Raw genomic sequence first — 6,000 nt, forward strand, 5'->3', positions numbered from 1 at the left:
ACATGAATTAATCTCTTTGTTAGGAATCCTGTTTCCTAAATGAGATATGTAATATGAGTATTTGCTAATTCATGTTTGTAATATTTCCAGCTATATCCGTAGTTTTCTTTTTGGTTTTGCGTTGTTTTTTTTTTCTTCAGCCTTACTGCCTTGGTAGTATTTTGAAGTCTCTTAAGAGAGAAAAGTCTTTATGTTTATGAGTTTTGGGGGGTGGTGATGGGGTAAGCACAGAGATATTTGTGCTCCAGGAAAGTAAATAAATGTGTTTCATTAGCTGATTTTTCTCCTATCAAATTTAAGTGCTCGAAGAGATCTCAGCTGCTATTCAAACCTTTCTTTCTTCAAATAAAGAATATAGCCAATTTAATACTATCCCCTTTTCACAGAGGAGCTGGCAAAAGCCCAGGGAGCTAAATGACTTTTCCAACGTTACCAACCCAAAACCTGTAAGTTTATAAGAATGGAAAATACTTCAGAAGTTCTCTTTTAAGTGCATTGTCTACCTACATAAAATTAAGAATATCTTTCAAAGCAAAAATAAGACCACTTTCCACGTATTCTACACCCTCAAATATTTCATATAAGATTATGCAAGTTAAATTAACCGTTTGAAAAATAAACACTAGTCAGCCAAGAAATTGCAAGTCTCACTAAACTTATCAAAGTTTACTTTTTCTCCCAATCAGTGAACTTTGGGATGTCATGTTTTTCTTCATGCAGACTGGAAGAACATGTCAAAATCTCAATGTTTATACAGTTCAGCTCATTCTACAAACAGTTTGGGAATAAAAGCTCCCAGTGATAAAAGTTGCCCATGTTGTGACTGTACAGAAAACTAGTGACATCTTTTTTTTTTTTTTTTTTTTTTTTTGCAGTATGCGGGCCTCTCACTGTTGTGGCCTCTCCCGTTGTGGAGCGCAGGCCCCGGACGCGCAGGCTCAGCGGCCATGGCTCACGGGCCCAGCCGCTCCGCGGCATATGGGATCTTCCCGGACCGGGGCACGAACCCGTGTCCCCTGCATCGGCAGGCGGATTCTCAACCACTGCACCACCAGGGAAGCCCCGTGACATCTTTTAATTAGAGGACAAACCTCAGAATATCTACCCTCCAGTCCTTGGCATCACCAAAGCAATTTCCAAAGATGGAATTGTCTGCAGAAAAGGATAATGCGATGAAATGTATTCTCAATGCATCAAGCAGAAATTAGAGTACAGCTTAAATGCCTAATAGTATAATTTCTTAGCTATATCTCCCTGAAAAAGAAAGATGTAAGATTCTAGTGAGCTACCCATTAAAGAGACTGCAGAGTAATAGGATTAATGAAATGTGCTAATATAATTTATTTTCATCATAGATTTTAGTCATTTCAGACAGATTACTGAATTACCTATCATTGATTAAAAAAAGATTTTTTAAAAAGTCATTGGAAAAATCATGCCAAGGGCCCACCTCCTTAATGAACTGGAAGGGCATTGACTTAGTGCTAGGGGGAGTTTAGTGCTAGAGTTTCTTGAACTCTTTGTTCATAAACCCTCAGTGTCTGGGATTCTCACTTTCTCTTTGTTCTATTTATTCAACATGTACTGAGTTACTGCTTGTTGCCAAGCACAGTGCCAAGTGCTGATGATCAAAAGGAACTAAGGCATCGCCCTTGCCCTTACAGACTTCACTCTCTAGCTCACAAACATATAAGCAAATCATTACAGTATGTGATGAGAACTGTAAGAGTGTGAACATTCTACTATGAGATATAAATGAGGAACCCTTATCTGCGAGCCTCGGAATGCTTCTTGGGGAGAAAGCTTTATGTTGGGTCCTGAAGGATATTATCCAGTGCTTGAGTTTAGCCAAATGCTCTTCATTTCTTTTCTTATCAGCTTTAATTCATCCACACTTAGACTTTTCCTCACAGGACCCATGTAAAATCCCTGAAATAAAGTAATGATGAGATCCTGTGCCCACATATCATCAATTCTTCCCTTGCTAACGATATCTGGATTCTGAGATCCGAACCCTTTAGCCCTACTTTACTTTCGGTACATCTCCTAGCCTCTGACTATCTAACTGACTATCTATCTAATTCAAATTCATCTCCTAGCCTCTGACTATCTATCTAATTCAAATCCCTTCTTCCCTATTTTTTAAATCAGGTTTCCTGATTCTGCAGCTGCCTTAATATAGGGCTTCTTTACCACATTCCAATTCTTTGGTTTTGCCTCATTTAACTTGTCTTGACATTAGCTTTCCTCTTTTCCTTACACACTTCTTTCAAGTTCAAGAAAATATCCAAAATTAGAAATGAAATGTAGTTTGAAAGAATATGGGGTATGGGTTAACAACTCATATATATATATTCATATATATATGAATTGAACAATTACATAAATAGAGGAGGCTAGAAAAGTCCATGTGGTAAAGGATTACAGTCAGACATATTAGTATGAACTCATGTTTAGCTTAATATAGGTACAGGTAACTAAATATAGAAATATCTATATCTGCATGGGCTAGTATTCAGACATATATTCTGTTTGCTCTGTCAGCTCAGTGGGCTTAGAAGCAACAACACCCAAGTAGCAGTGAACACACCTATTGCCCAGACTTTGGTTATTAATACCATTCTTCAATAAAAGGAACCAGGGCTCCTTGGAGAAATGGTTGATGCTAGGACTGAGCAGAACATATACAAGATGAGCCTGGATCACTTTGTAATGCCAGAAAGCAAGAAAATGCTAAATTAAAAAATTTAAAAAACCCACTACAGTGCTGTCAAAGAGAGACGGAAATCAACTGAATAATTTCGCAAGAGCCAGAGCTGGAATAATTTGAGCCACAAAATAATGTAGTATTTTACTACAACTCAACATATAAAATAAACACCCATGTTGAAGTAAATAAATGATGAAGTAACTTAATGGAGGAGAATAGACAAATCTCCATGCAGAAAATATCCAAATAAATTTTATAGATACTCTGCCCTCACAGAGGTGGGCCATAACTCCCCATTCCTTAAGAGTGGACTGTACATAGTGACTTTCTTCCAAAGAGCACAGCATAGAAAAAGGGGGGAAAGTGTAATTTTACAGCGAAGAAACCTGACAAATGCTACCTCACCCAGGTGATCAGGGTTAACATCGACAGTGATAAGTCATGTTGACAGTATGCACCCTTGATATGATGTGATGAAAATATATAACCCCAGTCTAATCATGAGACCAATATATGACAAATCTTGATTGAGAGACATTGTACAAAATACCTGACCAGTACTCCTCAAAGTATACAAGGAAATTCTGAGAAACTGTCACAGCCAAGAGGAGCTTAAATAGACAAGACAAGTAAACATGATTTGGTATCACGTATGGGATCCTGGAGCAGAAAAAGACTTTAGAGAAGAAGTAAAGAACTTTGAATAAAGTGTGGACTTTAGTTAATTAATAAATATGTATAAATATTGTAACAAAATGTGCCAAAGTAATATAAGATGTTAATAATAGGGTAAATGGAGTGTGTGTCTATGGGAACTCGCTGTACACAATTTTTATATAAATATAAAACTGTTCTAAAATTTTAAAAAATTATTTAAAAATGGTTCAGCTGGGGCTTCCCTGGTGGCGCAGTGGTTGCGCGTCCGCCTGCCGATGCAGGGGAACCGGGTTCGCGCCCCGGTCTGGGAGGATCCCGCGTGCCGCGCGGAGCGGCTGGGCCCGTGAGCCATGGCCGCTGGGCCTGCGCGTCCGGAGCCTGTGCTCCGCGACGGGAGGGGCCGCGGCAGTGAGAGGCCCGCGTACCTTAAAAAAAAAAAAAAAAAAAAGCTTAAAAATGGTACAGCTGATAGGAAATGGCATAATGGGAGGAAAGTAACATTTGGGCAGAATATTTAGAATGAGAGTTTGGCTGACAAAATTAAGAAGTACTGTCCTAAGTGAAGTAGAGTTTTTAAAAAGAAAAAGAAAAAGGCTTTTCTGTTTTCTCTTTATAATCTTTCAGTCAATAAATTAGGTAGTGCTAGAATTACATAAAATACAAATATGAGCCAAACTCACTGTTCCACTGAAGGTTCTTGAGATGAATGCTTCTCTTTCCTTTCATCTTGGGGGATAGAGAGATAAAACACTAAAACCACCTAACATACATACTTATTTCGTATCTTCTATGTTCAGAGCATCTCTCAATTTATAAATTCAGCTTTTATCTTGGAGATTGCTTTTGAGTTGTGGAATTATTCAGTCTGTGTCCTAATCCAAGTTCAAAGCGTACTTCCAAGTCTCTGCCTGCAGCTCCCATCCACAGCATTGAGAAAGGAACTGAAAATTTAACTGTAAAAAAGAGTAGGAGACACACGTTGGGTCATTCCAGTGCTGTACTGTCCAGAAGATTCTTAGTAATGATCAAAAAGCATCAGAGCGAATATATATATATATATATATACATATATATATATGTATATATATATATATATAATGTAAAGGAATGAAGCTCATTTGTGCTGCCAAGTTTCCAGGAAGCTGCCCAGAGATGGCCAGTGGTGTGAGGCACAGGAATGGAAAAAAGAGAAAGAAGTTGATTTTCCTTGAATTGTGAGTTTCCTTCCTATGCCACAGGGAAAAAATAATAATAAGGTGAAAACCAAATCCCTGCCTGGCCCAGCTGTGGAAGGCAGCAGTGAGCTTCTTCCAAGGGGAACTTTTAACAAAACTTGTGACTGGGGAAAGACCTAAACCAGACTCTCCTGTTTGCTGCTTCACCACTCATTGCTTAAGTGGCTAGTATGTGACTGCCATCAATATTTTTCTTGGATACTGGGGATTCATGAATAAGCAAGACTCAATTCTTGCTTTCAAAGAGGTAAAATACAGATGTAAAATGTGACAAGTAAACAATTATAAATACTGTGGCATACCATAGAGTTTTATACCCAGGACTAGAAAAATTGCGGGCAAGGAGCCCATGATTCTGCTGGGATTGGGGGGAAAAGGTTTCACAGAGGATGTGATGTGGCTATTTTTTTTAACATATTTATTGGAGTATAATTGCTTTACAATGGTGTGTTAGTTTCTGCTTTATAACAAAGTGAATCAGCTATACATATACATATATCCCCATATCTCTTCCCTCTTGCGTTTCCCTCCCACCCCCCCAACCCACCCCTCTAGGTGGTCACAGAGCACCGAGCTGATCTCCTTGTGCTATGTGGCAGCTTCCCACTAGCTATCTGTTTTACATTTGGTAGTGTATATATGTCCATGCCACTCTCTCACTTCGTCCCAGCTTACCCTTCCCCTCCCCGTGTCCTCAAGTCCATTCTCTATGTCTGCATCTTAATTCCTGTCCTGCCCCTAGGTTTGTCAGAAACTTTTTTTTGTAGAGTCCATATATATACTTTAGCATACAGTATTTGTTTTTCTCTTTCTGACTGACCTTACTCTGTGTGACAGACTCTAGGTCCATACACCTCAGTACAAATAACTTGATTTCGTTTCTTTTTATGGCTGAGTAATATTCCATTGTATATATGTGACACATCTTCTTTATCCATTAATCTGTGGATGGACACTTAGGTTGCTTCCATGTCCTGGCTATTGTAAATACAGCTACAATGAACATTGTGGTACATGACTCTTTTTGAATTATGGTTTTCTCAGGGTATATGCCCAGGAGCGGGATTGCCAGATCATATGGTAGTTCTATTTTTAGTTTTTTAAAGAACCTCTATACTGTTCCCCATAGTGGCTGTATCAATTTACATTTCCACCAACAGTGCAAGAGGGTTCCCTTTTCTGCATACCCTGTCCAGCATTTATTGTTTGTAGATTTTTTTTTTTTTTTTTTTTTTTATATGGTACGCGGACCTCTCACTGTTGTGGCCTCACCCGTTGCGGAGCGGACGCACAGGCTCAGTGGCCATGGCTCATGGGCCCAGCCGCTCCACTGCATGTGGGATCATCCCGGACCGGGGCACGAACCCGTGTCCCCTGCATTGGCAGGCGGATTCTCAA

At 39.2% G+C, this 6,000-nt stretch overlaps 1 protein-coding gene across 1 annotated transcript in view; it reads left to right on the forward strand.

The window, feature by feature from the left end:
* KCNIP4 (potassium voltage-gated channel interacting protein 4) overlaps nucleotides 1–6,000 on the forward strand; it is a 1,248,962-nt gene that overhangs the window by 480,867 nt on the left and 762,095 nt on the right. The window lies entirely within an intron of this gene.

This window comes from Physeter macrocephalus, chromosome 7 (genome assembly GCF_002837175.3).
Source record: "Physeter macrocephalus isolate SW-GA chromosome 7, ASM283717v5, whole genome shotgun sequence".
Lineage (NCBI taxonomy): Eukaryota > Metazoa > Chordata > Mammalia > Artiodactyla > Physeteridae > Physeter > Physeter macrocephalus.